The following is a 20497-nucleotide window of genomic DNA, read 5'->3' as shown; positions in this document are numbered from 1 at the left end:
GGGCCCTGGCCTTGGGAACAGCGCCCTCTCAGGGACGGCTGCGAGGACAGAATCGAGATGCCCTGCTCGGAGGCCGGCGCTTCCTTCCAGCCGCTGCGCTCAGAACGCAGGTACTCTAGTATTTGGCAGTATTTTTTCTTGGGGGCGCGTGGGAAGGATGCTCCAATGTCAGGTTCAGCGACACCACTCGAGCTGCCACCTCCTGAACGGTTTGCCAGGCTCGGGGTGAGCTCAAAGCTGTTGGCATTCCTTCCCTCATTTTGTTTGTTCCTTCCTGCCCACCAGACACGCCGGCTCCGCTAGTACTGAGTCCTTATCAGCGGGCAGGCACCTTGTGGTGACTTGAGGCTGCGAAGTGGAGCGCTGCGGTCCCGCAGTGGCGGCCGAGGCCAGCCGTGCAAGGGGGACACGCGGGCAGGGGGCCTTGGGAGCCCAGGGGAGGGGAGCCTCACTCACACAGGCGCTGGGTCCAGTCAACCATGGATGGACGTTCCAGGCGGAGCAAACGGCCCTTGCGAAGGCCTGAGGAGCGTGGAGGAATGTGTTGAGTCCAAGACAGAGCAAGCAGCTTGGCAGAGCTGGACTCCATGAAGGTGGAGCAGGTGACTGAAGCCAGGCAAAGGAGGCTGAGGCTGTGAAGGCCGGGACACACAGCGACTGGGAACTAAAACAATGCTCTTCCTAGTCACGGTGGTGCTAACACATTGCTCCCCAGGGTTATGGTCTCTGCGAGCGGTGTTTCCTCTAACCTTCCTAGCTGTTGTGACTTGAGTAAGATATGTCTCCTGACCTCATGCAGAAGTCCTGAATTGCCGTATTAAGAGCATAGAAAGGGGTGATCCAATTGAGGTGTTTAGGAGGTAGGTCCTTAGGTCATTGGACACATGCCCCTGGGAGGTGTTCTCCCCAGAGTGTTGCTTATAAAGGGTGAGCTGATTGTGGTCACTCTCTCTGTTTCCTGGTTCACCATGGGCACACTCCTTTTGCCAGCTTCATCAGAGGGTCCAACCAATGGGGACAGTCTTGGACCCCAGAACTGTGAGCCCAGAGAAACCCCCTTCCTTTGCAAGTAGCCTGGGTGAGGTGTTTAGCCCTAGTGGCCAAAAGCTAAGGAATACAGCAACTCTGTGAGGCAGACGGTGTTACCTCCAGCAGCATACCCAGGAGAGCGGATGGGAACGTGGGCCAGGTATGGGCAAAAAGGGGTGCATTGTCATAGGGGGTTTAAATGCAAGAGTAAACCAACTCAAGATTGATCTGCTTTGTATTAGCACCGTTGTGAACAACGTGGTGAGCAAACGCTCCTCCTAAGGCAGATGGCTTCCCCTGCCTCTGTACCACAGGTGAGGAAGCCAAGTAGGCTAAAGCACCAGGTGGGGACTGATGATGCTGGGGGCCAGGATGGACAGGGAGCAGAGGAACGACAGAGGCTGGAGGCCCGGAGATGGTTCAGGAGGCTGGGAGGCATCAGCAGAGGAGCAGAGAAGATGTCAGAGCCAAGAGATTTTCCTACAGCGTAGAACTCACAGGTCTTGGTGAGAAGGAAAGGAGGGTGAGACCGAATCTAGGCCGATTCTGGATTTTCTACTGTAGATGCTTGCAGAACCTCCACTAACTAGGAGGCAAGAAGAAAAGAGGATGGAGCAGATAGGGCCAATGCGTTTGGTCTGAAACATGGTGCATTTGAAGTGCCTGTAGGAGCTTCGGGTAGAGGATGACCGTGAAGCCATGGGGTTTTGCTGTACTAAGTGGAGGCGGGTGCTGAATAGAACCTCCTCAGTGACAGCTCTGATCTCCTGGATCCTTAAACTCCAAAGCTGATTACCTCTCCCTGCACTCTCTGTACCCCTGGTAGAGAAACCGCTTAGATGAATATTTCATCCTTGGCAATTAGGCTCCAGCTTGTCCACTGAAGTAGTATCACAAACATTGGACAACTCACATGAACAATCAGAGCAAATGCCGAGGGTGTGTGGAGCTTGGAGAGGTCTGGGCCCATCTTGGGAGAGAGGTCAGGACAGCCGGGGTGGTGGGGGGACATTGAGTGCCCCATTAAGAACGTATTTCAAGACTTTTGTGACCAGTTTAGCCATTCTGTTGTGTGCCACTAAATGCCCAGTGTGAATATCTAATTTTCCATGTGCCTATTGACATAGCTACTCTGGCCTAAACCCTGAATACATGGAAATCTACCTTTCTCCCCCCAAAAGAACCAAGTAATGGTGCATAATTTTATATCCTAGCATTAAGTTATAAAACACAGTGTTAAAATATATACCATTTACAAAATAGCAAATACCTTAGAAATAGATCTGACAAGACATGCAAGGCTTTTCTATGGGACTTGAGAAAAACATGGTGGAAATACACGAAAGGAGTTCTAAATCCGTGGAAGAAATACACATATTCCATCAGGAGAGAGTTCATGTCACCAAGCTGTGAATTCTTTACAGCATATGAGGGGGCTTCAGAGAATTCATGGGAAAATGGAAAAACAAGGCATGTGTTCCATGAAGCCCCTCAGAACTGACAGAGTGACTAACCGATGGAGCTCATTTAAATCACAGTCGGAACAGTACTGTCCATGGGAATTAACACGATGACTCTAAAATGTCTATAGAACAATGGTCTAAGAATAGCGAAGTGATCCCAGAAGAGGAGAGAAGACAAAGAGAGAGAGGAAGAGGAGGAGGAGGAGGAGGAGGGGACCATGTGAAGACAGCAACAGCAATGACCAAGTGAAAGGAAGCTGCCCTAGTGGACGTTATGATAAAGTTGCAGTGGTTAAATTCGTGTGGTTTTGGCACAGAGATAGACCAATAGAACAATGACACAGTAAAATAGCCAGCAAATGTAGACTCAGAACACAGCAGGTGCAATAAAGAGCACATGTATATGGTGGTAAGGTCAGGAAGAATTCCTTCAACAAAACACTGAAAGTACAAACTGCAAGTGAAAAAGATTAGTAAGTTTGGTGATAGTGAATCTAAGAGCTTTTGTTTAACTAAAGATACAAAAGACAGAAGATATTTACATTACAGTAAGCCAACATATATAATCATATATATATATAATATATAATATATAATATTTTTCTATTTCCAATAGAAAAAAATGGCTGATGAAAAACATAAAAATGTCTTTTACAAAAGAAGCTATGCAAATATCCTATAATCTGTCATAAGTAAAGATGTCAAAATGGCAAAAACATAAAGTTGGATGATGCCAAGTGTACATGAGGTTGTAGAACAGGAGTGGGGGGCATGTGGCCCATGAAATCATTTGTTCTGGCCCTGCCAAGGCAAATGCAGGTGAGACTTGAAATTCAGTATGTCTAGAGCAGGCTAATTTTTAAGTTGCTAACTTTGTGTAGCCTACAAATGATGTTATAAATATCCAAATGGCCCTTGGCAGCAAAAGGTTCTCTACCCCTGTTGTACTGTAGAGCAAAGGGGGCTCTCCGAGAAGGCTGGTATGTGTGCAGATGGACACAACCTCTTGAGAAGCAATTTGACATTGAGTGATGAAGCTGCAGATTCGCAGGTTCTACCACTTACGTCCAGCAAGCCACCCCAAAGCCTTATCTGGAGAAATGCTTGTTCTTGTGTATAGGGAGATAAGTATGAGAAAGTCAGTGATGACATACTTTGTAGCAGCAAAAAAATATAAACAACCAAATGGCCCTCACCAAGTGTATGGATTGAACAAGGTGTGGCTCCTCAAACCCACGCATGTGTTGAAAACTCAAAGGCTTTTATTTACAGTTAGTTAATGGATTAATACTAATGGTTGATGGATTATGGTAGAGACATGATCTAATTTTGGCAGCAAGAAAGTGGGACCAGTGGGAGAGCACCAGGTCTTTGGAGATTTGCTTTGGGAAGGTAGTTCTTGCAAAAGGACTGGTCCCCAAAGTGGAGGCCGGCCTGCTTGCTTTCTCTGCTTTCTGGCTCTCCGTGTGATCATTCCTCCACACCTGTTCCTCCAAACCAGCGGGGCCACCTGATCTTGGACTGTCAATCACCACACTTGAAGATAAAATAAACCCTCTCCTGTCTTCTCGTATGGTTTTAGTTAAAGTCACAGAAAGCTGACTAATACGCCAAGAAGGGTGCATGGATCATGTTGATTTGATAAAGAAGAGTATGTAACTATGGAGGAAGAAATGAAGGAATGGAGCCACCAATACTAAAACATAGTACTGAGCTGGGTGAATACGGATGGCCCGAGGCAGGGTATTACGTATAGCATAATCCCATTTCTTTACCATTTGAAGCATGCAGAACCCACTGTCTTGTGTACGGGCACACTTATATATAGAGAGAAGGTTTTAGAAAGAGAAGAAGGTAATAACACCAGTCATCATATTGTCTTCTGTGAACGAAGAAAGTGAATGGAACTGAGGTACAAAGGGGACTTCAACTATCTTTGCGATATTTTATGCTTAAATTTGATAATAAATACTGGGCTGTTCCTTTCTTTTTTTCTTTCTTTCTTTTTTTTTTTTTTTTTTTTGACAGGCAGAGTGGACAGTGAGAGAGAGAGACAGAGAGAAAGGTCTTCCTTTTGCCGTTTGTTCACCCTCCAATGGCCGCCACGGCCAGCGCACCACAGCCAGCGCACTGCGCTGATCCAAAGCCAGGAGCCAGGTGCTTCCTCCTGGTCTCCCATGCGGGTGCAGGGCCCAAGCACTTGGGCCATCCTCCACTGCACTCCTGAGCTACAGCAGAGAGCTGGACTGGAAGAGGGGCAAATGGGACAGAATCCAGTGCCCCAACTGGGACTAGAACACGATGTGCTGGCACTGCAGGTGGAGGATTAGCCTATTGAGCTGCGGCGCCGGCCTTGTTCCTTTCTTATTCTATCTTTCTTTCTTTAAAAATCTCATCCCCAGATATAGAAGATAGATTTTTTTTCATAATCATCTTCAAGACAAGCTCTTTATACCTGCCTCTCTTAGCTCTTAAAAATAAAATTATGCACCCCTGATAAACCCATCATCCAGTTCAAGGACTTGAAAACTTGGCAATGATTTCCATCTCCCCACGTGTTCTCCCCCCATCCTGCCCCCTCCCCCTTCTCCATGCTTAGAGAGAACCCCATGCTGAATTTAGTGCATCTTATTCCCTTGCTTTTTAAATTAATGCTGTTACATACAAAGGCACGTCCAATGAACATACTGTTGGAGGTTTTGTGTGTTTTGGGATGTAGCTCCCTGGAAACTTGGCTTTGCTCCCAGGCAACATTTGTCTGCAGCACTTGTGTTCAGGCCCCTCTGGCTGTTCAGGGCCTCCAGCGGGTGCATCTCCCCCATCCAGCACATGGCTTCCTTTTCTCTGTCACCCAGCAGTGCCTGTGGGTTCCCAGTCAGACAACCTGCACGGTGCAGACTCCTGGTCCCTCTGTATCTTCTTTGTGTGATCTCAGGGGAAGTGGCTTCAGTCAGGCCCCAGCTAAAAGCATTTTCTTGGGATTAAAGGAGACGATGCGTGTGGAGTGCTTAGTGCACGCTATACTGTTAATGTCTAAGGTTATAATTGCTATTACTTGTGTTTACTACGTGGCACTGCTTTGTATGCCATTTAATAAGCTATCTAATAAGCTATTGAATGTGCTTAATGCTTAGTAGCTTTAATATTTAATAAGCTACTTAATAAGCCACCATCTAATAAGTTAGTAGTTCCTTTTGTTTCATTTGTATTTTAATTGAAGATGGCTCATTGACTCTAAGGAATATAATTGCTAACAGTGGAATCTGGCACTTGCCACAGACCCTTGGAGTTGACACTGTGAAACAGAGGCCTTCCTTATCTCTTGCCTTGCTTACCAAGACCCCTACCCGCCATGGTGTGGCCAGGAGTGAAGGGAGGCGATGGGCAGTGGTGACCTGGAACACAAGGATGAGCCCTGATGAGGGTTGCGGGGCGGGCGGGATTAGCAGAGTCAGGAAGTGCAGTTCAAGCATAGCAGCCATGCACAAGCCTGGGAATCCAAGGCCTCTCAACCTGACCCAGCTCACTAGTGCAGCCTTGTGAGCCTCCCGTGGCCTCATGTGTGCACGTGGGGCTGGCATAGCAGTACTCCTGCAGGGCAGGGCTCCTTGCACACTCTGGTCCCAGAGCCTCAGTCTTCCTTCTCCTGCCCCCTGCTGGTGGATGCCCACTCCTCCTTTGTGGCTCAGTCCAGTGCTTTCCACTCTTTCCCTACGAGCTGTCCCCTACCTGAATGTGTTATCTCATTTGTCACACTTCACCATGATTATGTGTTTAAATGATTTGCCTCCCAACAAGATAGTGGCCCAGCTCCATATTGTGTTTGACTAGGGTTGCTGTCCTTAGTGGAGGGGAAGGTGTGTCAGCTCTGCCTGTTCCCACTGTTGAGAATCAGGCTAGGTTGCTGTGTTCCATTTTGTGTCGCTGTCACTGGATCCCTGAGACTGGGCCACTGATAATCGACAGTTACTAGCTCATAGTTCTGGAGGCCAGGAGGTCCAGTAAGGGCCTTCTTGCTGTGTCATCCCACAGGGAAAGGGTGAAGAGAGGCTGAGAGGGAGCAGGAGATGGAACTCCCAGCCGCAGCCCTTTTGTAGTCAGCTTTGCCTAGTTCACCAGGATGGGGCCCCCATGACCTGAACACCTGCCAACAGGCCCCACCTCCCAGTTCTGTGGCACTGGGGATCAAGTCACCCACACAGGGTGTTTGGGTGACACCTTCTAACCACAGGAGTTCCATAACCTCTCTCTGTGACAGCACTGTCATCTGTGGAGCCAGGCCCAGTCACCACACTTTGCAAGGTTGTTATGGGGCTACATCAAAGCTGTGTAGATGGAGGATCTAATACATGTGTGTGTATCTAGGGAAAGCACGCAGTAAATGGTTGGAACAACTGAATGTGATAATACTGAATATACAAAAGGGAAGGGACATCTGGATTAAATAGAAGAAGATGAGGAACTCGTGCTCAGGAAATTCATAAACCAAGAAGGAGATGAAGAGAGAAGGTCAGGCTGATTCCAGCCATCCGAGAGTAACACTCCCCATTCCATTCCCAGCACTGTTGTGGCATCTTCTGAATTGCTGGGACAGGGTTCTCTCATCCATGGCAGCTCTTGTGGGCAGAAGGATGGCTTCATCACTCAGTGTAGCTGGAGCCGGGACATGCAACATTACAGGGAGGAAAGCCTGCCCCGTGGGAGGCAGCAGTCTCTGCTTTGTTCAAGTACCAGTTTGATGTGCCTCCAGTGGCGCGCTCTTCTAAGACCCTCCGGTCCCCAGGGCAGGGTCTTTGGAACCTGTAAGCCGTGAACTGTCATCAGAGAATCTCCTGCTCCTTGCCTCCCATCCTGTTCCTGCTTTGGGACACATGTGTTCCCAAGGCTGGGCAATGCCACTGTCGCTTCCACACTGCCACCATGAAGGCGAGGCTGGGGATGATTTTGGGAGGAAGTACAAACACGGAGAGTTGACAGCTCTGCCCACGGAGGCCTCTTTCACTGAGCTATCTCTCGTGTCACCTGCTTCCTCCTCCATCCACAGAAGATATGCAGAGCTTACTCAGATCCCTGGCTTTCCTGAAAAATGAATGAACCTCTGAGGCAGCCGAGCCCCTCTCGAGGGGCCGAGCAGGTGGGTGGCGCAGGAGTAATGTCGGGGATGGGGCAGGCAGGGTGATGAGCGTGTGAGTCTCCCGCAGGGGTGAGCCAGCCTCACACTGGGCTCTGAGCGACAGAAACAAGCTCTCGGTTCCCAGCCCAGCCGGATCAGTCTGTCCCTGCAGGCAGGATCTCTGTGGCACAAGCTGCTAAACAAGCTCATTTGGATAAGAGAAAGATCAAGGGCAGAAACCTAGAGCCGAAGGAGCCCTGGGCCAAACCAGGTCCGGGCATCTTTGCGGGGTTGTCTGTGTGCTCTCTACTTCTGTCTTCCTCTGTGGGAGCTGACAGCAAGCGCCTCGGAGAGGAAAGCTCCACTCAGTGCTCAGGGGCTCTGGGTGAGCAAGCTGAAAGACGAGACATGTGAATCGCCTGGGGTTGGCTTATGATTCTAAAATTGTAAGGCTCTGATCATGACAGAAACATCTGGAAGCATAAAGAATCTGACAAGGCACAAGTCATGAGCACGGGTTATTTGAAAATACTTGTACAGGGGCTGGTACTGCAGCATAGTGGGTCAAACTGCTGCCTGCAGTGCTGGCATTCCCTATGGGCGCCAGTTCGAGTCCCTGCTGCTCCACTTCCAGTCTAGCTCCCTACTGACGGCCTGGGAAAGCAACAGAGGGTGGCCCAAGTCCTTGGGCCCCTGTACCCATGTGGAAGACTGGGAGGAGGTTCCTGGCTCCTGGCTTTGGACCAGCCCAGCTCCAGCTGTTGTGGCCATTTGTGGAGTGAACCAGAGGATAGAAGATCTCTCTCTGTGTCTCTCCCTCTCTCTGAGTAACTCTTCCTTTCAAATGAATAAATAAATAAATACAGTGAAAGAAAGAAAGGAAAGGAAAGTAAAATAAAGGGAAAAGAAAAGAGAAATAAAGAAAAAAATATGTGTACGGGGATGCACTGTGGTGCAGCTACAACACTGGCATCCCGTATGGGCACTGGTTCAAGTCCTGGCTGTTCCCCTTCCAATCCAGCTCCCTGCCAATGCACCTGGGAAAGCAGCAAAAGATGGCTCAGGTGTTTGGGCCCCTGCCACCCATGTGGGAGACCCAGGTGGGGTTCCAGACTCCTGGCTTTGGCTTGGCCCAAGCCCTGGCCATTACAGTCATTTGGGGAGTGAACCAGTGGACAGAAAGACAGATCTTTCCCTTCTCTCTCTAACTGTACCTTTAAAATAAATAAGTCAATACACAAGTCTTAGAAAAAAACTTGTGCAAAAGCAGACAAAAATCTTCCTCCTCAGCAGCCATCTCTTGCTTTTTATGTTAAATTTGTATTTATTTTTCTCTCATTTGTATTTTGCTTTTGTTGTTTATTAAGTTTAAAATTATTTTAGAACAAAACTCATTTTATTTTTTATGAGTTCTCCTACTGTGATAAACCTGGAGTTTTCCTGTTTGGATACTAGAGATTTTCTTTTCTCCTGGTTTTTTGAAAAATGTGATTTTAAATTTCTGTATGTAATGTAATTCATCATCTCTTTTTTTTTTTTTTTTTCCTGACAGGCAGAGTTAGACAGTGAGAGAGAGAGAGACAGAGAGAAAGGTCTTCCTTTACCATTGGTTCACCCCCCAAATGGCCGCTACAGCCGGCGCACTGAGCCGATCCAAAACCAGGAGCCAGGTACTTCCTTCTGGTCTCCCATGTGGCTGCAGGGCCCAAGCACTTGGGCCATCCTCCACTGCCTTCCCGGGCCATAGCAGAGAGCTGGCCTGGAAGAGGGACAACCGGGATAGAATCCGGCGCCCCAACCGGGACTAGAACCCGGTGTGCCGGCGCCGAAGGCAGAGGATTACCAAGTGAGCTGCGGCGCCAGCCTCATTATCTCTTTTTGATGAAAAGTTAAGGAGTAATCATCTGTTTGAAATGATTCCTTGTGAATTCTTTCAGTTGCATCATCTTTCGTTCTCTTGCGATATATCAAACTTTCTAAAAACATTATCCTAACTTATTGAATAATTTAAGCCCTATTTTAGTATTATTTATTTTGGTTCAGTGAGCTATTTGTCTTTTTAGTCACATGCATTTAAATTACATGCCATTATGGCACATATGATACATTTATATCTGGTATGAAGAACACCCTCTCTCTTACCAATATGTTCAAAAAACCTCCTAGATAGTCTCCCTTTCTACTTATCTCCTCCCTCCTTCTCTTTCTCAGTCTTTCACTTTCTTCTAATTGAAAAGCAGTGATGAAAATTGGGAGTCATTTTGCTTCAGTCTCTGTACCATCTACCATGTATGTATTTACCAACTGCTGTTTTTTTCCCAGTTGACTTCATGCCAGGAGTATTTTTACATCTCCTGCAAAACATCCAGATAATTAAATTGGAGTGAATGCTAATATTCCACTGTATGGAAATCCTATAATTTAATCAAGCATGCTTAATGTCGGACACACAAGTCATTTGCACAATTGTCAGTAATAATGAGAGCTCTGTGTCAGAGTTATCGATTCTGTTTCTCTGATCTGCGGTGAAGGATGAACACATTTGTACATAAATCTTCAGCCATGGTTTTACTTACTTAGTATGAATTTATAAATGGAATTACTGAGAATATTCGTATTGCCTTTGATCCTTATCACAAAATTGCTTTCCAAAAAAAAAAGGCGTCAGTTTATGTCCTTACCACAGTGATATCAGGGCTCCTAGGGTCTTTCCCTTTGGGACCATATGTTATCACTCAGAAGTTATTTTGGAATATTTTTATTTTATAAAAAATTATTTTTAAATTCAAATAACCTAAAATATTATTTTTAAAGTAGTCGCCAGCTTGAGAAGTGAGAAATGATAGATTATTATACATTGTGTATTATTTCATAATAGAAAAACAATTTTTACTTGTTTATTATAATTTATGTTTCTTCTGGTTGTTTTCCCCCTCATTTTCCTAAAAACATTTTGTCTTTTTCTGATTGTTTTGAAAGAGCTCGTTATCTCTACAGTGAGAACATTGTCTTGTCTCTACCTAATCCAGGTTAATTTTAAGGAAGTTTTCTCCATTTCCTTCTCCTCCTCTCTTCTCTCCCCCACAAGCCAAGATTATTTGTATTTATTTTTTACATCAGAATCTTGTGAAAACTGTTAAGTTAGCTTTAGGAGGAGTGACAAGTTTTTAATACTTAATCTTTCCATCGAGGAATATGGCAAGACTACTTAGGCATCTTGCACATCTCTATAAAATATTTGTAGTTCCCCTCATAGTTCAACATGCTTTTCTTCATGATGGTTCCCAACTGTCTTATATTTTATTTTATTTATATCATAGTAACTTCTGTTTATTACTAAATGTAAGAGTGGCATTTATTTTAAAAGTATTTATTTTGCATATAGTTATTTTACTTACTCATAATTTAACAAACGCTTTTTAGTTTATTCTCAGGTTTTCTAGTTATAGGAGAATTGTCAACCAGTGTTTTTCCCTTTTACTAGAACTGCTTTTGTTTGTGACCCTTATTTCATATTTTAGTCTGAAATTTCAGCATGACGTTGACAATTTAAAAGGAGAGAGCATTATTGAAGAAGAGAGAGACATATCTCCCCTGTAGAGAGAACTCTTATCTACTGGTTCTCTCACCAAATGCCCACAAGAGCTGGGACTGGGCTGAAGCTGGGGGCCAGGAACTCATTCAGGTCTCCCACATGGGTGGCAGGAACCCAAGTACATGAGCCATCACTGCTGCCTCCCCGGGTCTGCACTACAGGAAGCGGGAGTCAGGAGCTGGAGCGGAGGCTCCAACCCAGTGCTCTGGTGTGGAACACGGGTGTCTGAACTAGAGTCTTAGCCCTCTTTTCTCTTTTCTTTTGTTTGCCTTGTCTTGGGAGTTATGATCGCTTTCAATATTTTTCCTTTTGACCAAATTTTTAAAAATTTACTAAGTCAGTGCATCTAGTGTGCAGCATTTTCTCAAACGTAACAGGCATGCATGCACGTGTGTGCGCGTGAGTGTCTGTGTGTGTGTGTGTGGACTCCTACACTTGTGCATAAGCTCATACACAAGTGGATGTGATGGTCTCCTGAGCGTTCTTTCTCAGAAGGCTGGGTGGACAGGGCTGTCACTCCTGGAAACCGAGGCCAGAGGAGGGGCAGTAGGTGTGAGACACTGAGCCAGAGTGCGGAAGCACCGTCCCATCATCTTTGAAAAGGGGTTGTCCTTTGCAGGGTGGGACAGAAGTCACGTACTACAGAAACAGGGTTAAGTATGACGAAGGCACGGTGCGGCAGCACTGAGAGGTGGCTGCGAAAGTGACTGCAAACTTCTGGCTGCAGGAGCACAAGCAGAAGAAGTCATGACTGTCAGCCTCATCACAGAGCCTGTGCTGTGGCAGGCAGGCATTGGCGCCGGGTGTTCTCACCCAGGGTCCTTGGTGGCATTTTCACGGCGACAGCTCACAGTGTTGATACTCTCCCAGACAGAGAAATGGAAGCTTGGGACCCAGAAGGGGGCATAGCACGGGCATTCCCCGGGTGTTTTGAAGTATCTGGTTTTGAACTGGTTTTGCTGCTCCACATCTGGTCTACTGTGGCATGCTTGACAGTGAGGGGCTGGCTGCATACCAGGTGCAGTCATTTAAGGAGCTAAAAATTAAAAAGTGATATTTAAAGGGGAAGGCAAAAGCTGTGGATGGAGAGTGAGCCTTAAAACAGGCATCCTGCTGCTCTGTCGTTACTGCAACAAGTTACTGCTTGCATGCTGATAACTAAAGGTTCCCATCTTCTTCTAAGGCTCCCCCTTGCCTCAGCCAGTTCAGGTGCTAGAGACCAGGGGATTTGAAAGCAGGAGACATTTATGCCAGCATCGTGGGGTTCTGGCGAGGGCCCGCCTCTGCATCGCAGACTCCCAGCTTCTGCTTGCCTCCTCCCCTGGTGGGCAGCTGAGCTCTCTGGAGCCCCTTCTGTAAAGGAACTGATCTCACTCATGAGGGTTTCATCTCTGGATCTAGCGACCTCCCAGAGCCTCCGTTCCTGACACCCTCACATCGAGTTAGGGCTCCTACACAGGGATTGTGGGAGTTGGAGGACACTAACGTTCCGACTGTCACACCTTTGAACTCCAGATCTATTTCTGATGGTTTCATCTGAATGTCCCATAGGCAAATCACACTCAGTTCCAGGGGTTACGAGTTTCCCCAAACCTTCTCAGTAAACACCCAATCCAGTCATTAGGAAATAATCCTACTTACTAGCTAGCAAAATGTATTGAGATTTTATTATGTGCCAGCCCCTGGACTCAAGGTTTTATATGTATTATGAAGTAAATAATCAAAACTTTCCATTAATCATGTAGTTCTTTCCATTCTTTAGACCAGAGGTGAGTCAGTGTCTTGAGGCTATCCCACTAGTGAGGGGTAGCTCTGGTGTCAAACCCCGGGCTGATCTGTCTGAGCATCAGCTCTTTCTGGGCTGTGCACTCTACAGCTTTGGAGAGGGCTGGCCAAGGGGAGGGCCGGGTGCGAGGGCACCAGGTGGCTGTTGTTCTCAGAGCCACTTCCCAAACTCAAAGGCTTGCCAGACATCACGCTTTTCAGTTAAAGGGACTTCGGATATTTTCTGCTTTGAAAGGCACAGGCAGCCCTAGCCCTGGAGCTATAGGAAGAAAGCATCTTTGAGCAGGATCCTGCCATGCTCCCGTCACAGAGTTTAACCTGGAAAACCCCATGAACGCGTGCTGTTTTCTGGACAGAGAAAACTGTCATTTTGAGATAATGTGAGGATTGAAGGGCTAGTGGGCATGGTTGGTAAGGTGGGAGTTCCTCTGATGTGGATCCAGAATGTTCCATGCTAGACAATCACTTGAGACGGTTACATGTGACAGCACTCTCTGGGTTTGCACTGCTGTGCGGGCAGCTGTTGCCTGGGCCGCCAGTCCAGCTGGGGGCCGTGGACTTCAGACTCTTTGCACCTCCTTTCTGGCATCTTCTTGGCATCAGGCGCATTGTCCTCCTCAGTTTTGAACCCTTGAGATCACTAAGGGTTTATTCACTTGGAGTTAGGGGCTTCTTTCCTAACTCTACCTCCGTTGACATGAGACACACTGTACCGCTGCCCCACGGAAAGGAAACCTGGAAAGTCTGCCTTCTCCCTGGCAATCAATTTTCCCTGTCATAAGCATCATCCTGGAAAATTTTGAGCTGAGAAAGGCAAGCCAGGTCACAAGTTAAAAGGAAAACAAGGGTCTGGTGCTGTGGCTTAGTAGGTAAAGCAGTGCCAGCCTGCAGTGCCAGCGTCCATGGGGTACCGGTTCTAGTCTCGGCTACTCCACTTCCGATCCAACAGAAGTAAAATGCAAGACAACTTGGGGAGGGGATCTCAGGATCATGAAGGGGTCAGGAAGAAGAATATTTAGAGGGCAGTTCTTTAGCCGTGTACTGCTGTGGACATGTTTAACAACGTTAAGGACACAGTTCAGAGCAGAGACAGAAAATAACATTACACTGTGAGCCTTTGAGAAAGTAAGTTTAGGGGCCGGCTTCATGGCTCACTGGGTTAATCCTCTGCCTGCGGCGCTGGCATCCCATATGGGCGCTGGGTTCCAGTCCCGGCTGCTCCTCTTCCAGTCCAGCTCTCTGCTGTGGCCCCGGGAAGGCAGTGGAGGATGGCCCAAGTGCTTGGGCGCCTGCACCCGCATGGGAGACCAGGAGGGGGCACCTGGCTCCTGGCTTCAGATCAGCATAGTTCTGGTCGTGGTGGCCATTTGGGGAGTGAACCAACAGAAAAGCAAGACCTTTCTCTCTGTCTCTCTCACTGTCTGTAACTCTACCTGTCAAATAAATAAATAAATTTTTTTTAAAAAAAGAAAGTTTAGACAACATTTTAATCTGTTTTTCTGTCTTGCAGCCTTTTTTTGGGAGAATGGTCTATCACCTCATGACTGTGTGGTTTCTGGGTGTACCAGGAAGTCCCATCTTGATGAAGGAGTCCCCCCATCCCACCCCAGTGATTTACTGTTGATGGATAAAGTTCTTTCTTTCTTTTTTATTTTTATTTTTTAAAGATTTACCTATTTACTTGAGAGGCGGAGCCATAGACAGAGAGGGAGAGACAGAGAGAGAGGTCCTCCATCCACTGGTTCACTCCCCAATGGCCACACGGCTGGAGCTGGGCTGATCCGAAGCCAGGAACCAGGAGCTTCTTCTGGGTCTTCTACACGGATGCAGTGGCCTAAGCTCTTGGGCCATCTTCTACCCCTTCCCAGGTGCGCTAGCAGGGAGCTTGATCAGAATTGGAGCAGCCAGGACTCAAACCTGCACCCACATGAGATGTCAGCATTGCAGATGGAGGCTTAAACCACAATGGCACAGCACCGGCCCTGATGGATAAAGTTCTAAGCATTGAGGTCTGTGTCTTTGAATTGAACTTCACTATTCCTAACCCTTGACCATTAAACTGTTACCAATCATGAGATTGGGTTATCACGTTCTTTCTAGTGGTCCTGAGAGAAAGCGTGTTAAAATAAGGAAAGGCCAAGAGGATTCATGCATCCATCTCAAGCTTGCTAGAGACGTCCTAAAATGTACTACCTAATGAAAATGTTATGGACCTTTTTTTTAAAAAAAGATTTATTTATTTATTTATTTGAAAGAGTTACACAGAGAGAGAAGGAAAGGAAGAGAGAGAGAGAGAGGTCTTCCATCTGCTGGTTCACTCCCCGAATTGGCTGCAATGGCCGGAGCTGATCTGAAGCCAGGAGCCTGGAGCTTCTTCAGGTCTCCCACGCAGGTGCAGGGGCCCAAGGACTTGTGCCATCTCCCACTGCTTTCCCAGGCTGCAGCAGAGAACTGGATCGGAAGTGGAGCAGCTGGGACTCAAACCAGCAGCCATATGGGATGCTGGCACTGCAGGCGGTGGCTTTACCCACTACACCACAGCTCTGGCCCCATGGACCTGCCTTATATGTGTGTATTGCCCCAGTCTGACTCCAAGTGCTATACAGACCCGCTCCCTGGACCAATACCAGATCAGAGAGAGTAAGGCAGAGAAGACAATAACCCAAATAGAGGGTGAGGGAGGGAGGCCCCTGCCTCCACTTCATTTAACCTCAGTTCTGGCCCCAAACTGAGGAAATATATACAGCCTACTTTGGATATGTTGTAGGCCCTTGAAGCCTTGCTTTGAAACTGCTTTTATCTTGTTTGATTTTCTGTGACCAAGCCATTGCCCTGAATGCTGATAGTGCTAAGGACTTTGTGTGCAGAACCTCTTTTCCAGTAATACCAAGGGCACACCAAGGTCAGCCTTGGCTCTGCCTCCTTTCCAGGAATCCAGTAGTGCTTCGTGGCCAGGTCACCACAACAGATTTGGACCCTTCCTGCTGGTACCTGCCTGTGTGGACCTTGAACTTGGTGTGTTTGTGCATCTTGCACCCACCTACTGGAGACCCTCCTGACAACTGCCTGGTGCTCGGATTATGCCCTCTGTCCTCCTTGCCTCCCCCATTGGTGTGGCTCTCCGTCCCCAAGCCCTCCCCACTCAGAGCGTATCTGGTCAGTTTGAGGTCATTCAGGTTGTGGGTTATAAAGAAATGTCTTTGAAATTCTAATTAGCTACTGATGACTTAGGAAGACACCCTTCTGTTGAGAAAATATCTCATCTGTTTTTATTTCCAGACTTCACGGTGAGTTGCTTATGGAATATTTTCCTATGACGTTGTGAAAATATTGTGAGTATGAAGGAATTAATAACTTAGGGCTTGGAATTTACTTTGGCACCTTGGAGATGACTTTTCATTGGCCCACAAAGCCTCTTTATTATCTCGGGTATTGAATAGATTTTTAATGCTTGAAAGTTTTAGGGGAGGGAAAACCAATTTTTTCCTTTTCTTCTTCTGAATTTGCTACTGTCCTTTCTCCTAATCATAAGTTGGAGCACTCCTCTTTCTTTTGTTGGATCCTGGTTTTGAATACATATAACCAAATGAATAAAAATGGAACAAAAACAAAATTGAGGGATAGTACAACCTGTTGACTTGAAGTGTTGGTGTTACCGTAACCATCGGAGCCTTATGCCACTGTCCCTAGGGCTGTGAAGAGCAACCGGCCAGAGATTTGGTTCCCATGTATATTTCAGTAATTTTTCCCATTTACAGTTGTGTTGACACAATTTACTTTTTTTTTTTTTTAATGTGAGTCTAATAAAATAACATAGATGACTTGTGTGAGCATGAGTGGCCACTTTTGAGCAGTCATTAGTTACTAAGCTAGAAATCTTAATTTATTCCTTATTGACTATTTCAGTACCTATCTCATTGCCAAACAGATTCATCTGGGTAAGGCGTTTTCTGCTGTTTTTTTAAAAACTGCAATATTTAACATTAAGTATAAGGACTAGTGAACCACTCACCCTTTAGTGAGAACTAGTACAATCAGATTGTTTTCCAGTGCCCTGGAGGGGTGAGAGTTTTGACTGGAGAAGAAGGTAGCAGCAACTTCAGAGAGTGCACTCGGGTTTGTGGCAAGGCCGGGTTGTTTAGGGCACCTGGGGTCTTCTGTAAGAGTGCCAGGATGTGGGAAACAGAGGGTCAGAAGTGCCGCAGGCAAATTTGACATCCTCTGATGCTTGTTCAAGATGGCCCCAAGGAGTCATAGAATGCTGTGACAGGGCACTGCGTCCCTGCTTCGTGGAAGTCGCTGGGTTCCAGAGACAGGAGGCGGCTGGCCCAGCTCCACGTGGTCAGTGGACCTGCACCCGTGTTTGTTGAGTCTTGAACAGTGCTCCTTCTCCAGTGCTCTGTGTGGCCCCCAGGCCTAGGATACACTTCTTCTTCCCTCCTCCCTGCCTCTAGGACCCAGAGCTCTGGCAAGTGCTTAGATTCTGCTGCCCTGGGGCTTGAGTAGGCCCCCAAGTTCCTCCTGGGAACTTCACCACCCCCAAGGCCTTCTTTTCAAGGAAAATGAATACCGGTCATATCACAAACTTCCCAACCTGCTGGGTCAGGGTCTGCTTGTGCCACGCAGAGACAGAAAGTGCCAGAAGGTGCATCGGCCCATGCACTTGAGTTCACTCCTTTTTCTCATGTCCCCTGGAGAGGGGACCTGTGACCTCTGTATGCCATAAGGTCCCATGGCTGGCGTGAAACAGTGGGTCCTCCGGCCATCTGTTTCTTACCACCCAGGGTTTTCATGAGAGGATATGCCCTTGGGTCTCACTCCTGCGTCTGGATGGGTCAGCTGATCCTTGGTACTGTTTAGCACAAGCCCAGTAATGACCATAATAAAAACAGCATGCAGAGCATGAGCCCAGCCCTGTGCTAGGTACAGGGTGGTGTCCTGAAAGACGAGATGCGTCCCCTAGGCTGGAGTTCCTAAACCATGATGTGTAAGAGGGGGGTGAGTCAGTGTTGGGATGAGGAGATGAAATCACCATAGTTGTGTCTGGGAGGCAGAAATCAACAAAAATGAGTTTGCTTACCTAATTGAAATTTTACCTCTGGATTTTTCTTTAAGGTTTTATTTATTTATTTGAGAGGTAGAGTTACAGAGAGAGGGAGAGACAGAAAGAAAGGTTTTCCATCTGCTGGTTCATTCCCCAAATGGCTGCAAAGGCCTGAACTGAGCTTATCCGAAGCCAGGAGCCAGGAGCTTTTTTTGGGTCTCCCATGCAGGTTCAGGAGCTCAAGGACTTGGGCCATCTTCCTCTGCTTTCCCAGGCCATAGCATAGAGCTGGATCGGAAGAGGAGCAGCCGGGACTTGAACCAGCATCTATATGGGATGCTGGTGCCACAGACGGAGGCTTAGCTCATCAAACTACAGCCCCCAACCGTTGCTTTTTGATTTTGCAGCACCTTCAGACCAAACAGTGCAAGGGGGAGTGGCTGTTTGGCATGTGAGGTGAGGGACAAGATCCCAAGGATGAAAGCTTTGAGCTTGATTTAATAGTGACAGGTAAACAGTTTCTGGACCAAGATGATGCAGCATTAGTGGACTGTGACGTGACTGTGGGTTAGTTCCATGCATGCTCTTTACTAGCTGGCCTGGGAGGAAAGCTGGCTTTAAGAGAAGGTGGGAGGCATTTCTAAAAGGAAAACACTTAATATACAGTTCTGCCTGCAGTCCAACCAGTTTTCTTAAAAGGTGTTTCTGATGGTCTTAGTTTTGCAACGTTTTTCCAGGGATCCTAGGGCACAGCTTGATGTTTGGAGTAGTGAGGATCATAGGCTGAGATGAACAACCCTCAACTTGTCCAGGACTGCGCTTTGGAGAGGGCGTAGTATTACCCAGCATCCTCCTGTCCAGGTCACGAGCCTGAGTGGAGGGCATTCTTCCTTCATGGTGGTTCCTCAGCTGTCACGTGAGCTATGTGTCCTTCGAATACCTTTTCTAAGATGAAAACATCTGTGTGATGGAGTTGCTGCTTGGGGTGCCCAAGTCAGGGTGCCAGCCAGAGTGTCTAATTTGACTCCCTCCCCTCTACTTTTATTTTTATTTTTGACAGGCAGAATTAGACAGTGAAAGAGAGACAGAAAAGTCTTCCTTCCGTTGGTTCACTCCTCAAATGACTGCAATGGCCAATGCGCTTCGCTGATCTGAAGCCAGGGGCCAGCTGCTTCCTCCTGGTCTCCCATGTGGGTGCAGGGCCCAAGCACTTGGGCCATCCTCTGCTGCCTTCTCGGGCCACAGCAGAGAGCTGGACTGGAAGAGAGGCAACCGGGACAGAACCAGCGCCCCAACCGGGACTAGAACTCAGAGTACCGCCGGCGGAGGATTAGCCTAGTGAGCCGTGGCGCTGGCTGACCGCCTCTCTGCTTCTTCTTCTTCTTTTTTTTTTTTTCTTTTTTTTTTGACAGGTAGAGTGGACAGTGAGAGAGACAGAGAGAAAGGTCTTCCTTTTTCGTTGGTTCACTCCCCAATGGCCGCCGCGGCCGGCGCGCTGCGGCTGGCACACCGCGCTGATCTGAAGCCAGGAGCCAGGTGCTTCTCCTGGTCTCCCATGGGGTGCAGGGCCCAAGTACTTGGGCCATCCTCCACTGCACTCCCGGGCCACAGCAGAGAGCTGGCCTGGAAGAGGGGCAACCAGGACAGAATCCGGTGCCCCGACCGGGACTAGAACCCGGGGTGCCAGCACCGCAGGCGGAGGATTAGCCTAGTTTGCTGCGGCGCCAGCCTGCCCCTCTACTTCTGACCCAGCTTCCCACCAATGCCCATGGGAGGCAGCAGATGATGGCTCAGGAACTTGGGTCCTACTACCTGGGTGAGGCCCGGATGAGAACTGAGCTTCTGGCTTTGGCCTGACCTAGCTCTGGCTGTTGCAAGCATTTCTGGGGGGAGCGAACCAGCAGAGGGAAGATCTTTGTCTGTCTCTCTGCCTTTCAAATAAAATGAAAGATAAATCAATACACATTGAAGTAAAAGTATAGAAGGTGATGGGGAAATGCGAGTAGAGAATGAGTTTCCTTGCTGGGCAGTGTCAGACCAGAGCAGGCTGCAGCAGGAGAGTCACCCCACTGAGGTGGCAGAGGAGGAGGTTGAATGGGAGTTGACACAGTCAGGCTGAGCAGGTCTTAGGCCCCCTGGTGGTGCTGAGGGGTCTTACCTCTACACGGGGCTGCTGAGTGAGCTGATCACCAAGGTGTTCCTAGTCTGGTCTGGCTGTTACACAGTCCGATGGAGGCTCTAGTGCCCAGGGACAGATGTCTGCCTGACCTGGCAGCTCCGGCTGCACCCACACTTGGGGCATCTGCATTTCTGTGAAGGTTTGTGTTTGTGCAGTGTCTCACAGGGGCAGATGCAAGATTGGGTAGATGGGGAGGGCCACAGAGGGAGCTCCCCCAGCCAAGTTCTTAGATCTCATAGAGGCTAGGCACGCGATCAGCCCACGGACTCCCGTGCAGCACCAGCGAAGG

This window comes from Lepus europaeus, chromosome 13 (genome assembly GCF_033115175.1).
Source record: "Lepus europaeus isolate LE1 chromosome 13, mLepTim1.pri, whole genome shotgun sequence".
NCBI lineage: Eukaryota > Metazoa > Chordata > Mammalia > Lagomorpha > Leporidae > Lepus > Lepus europaeus.
The sequence above is the reverse complement of the archived record's forward strand: the minus strand, read 5'-3'. Positions refer to the sequence as shown.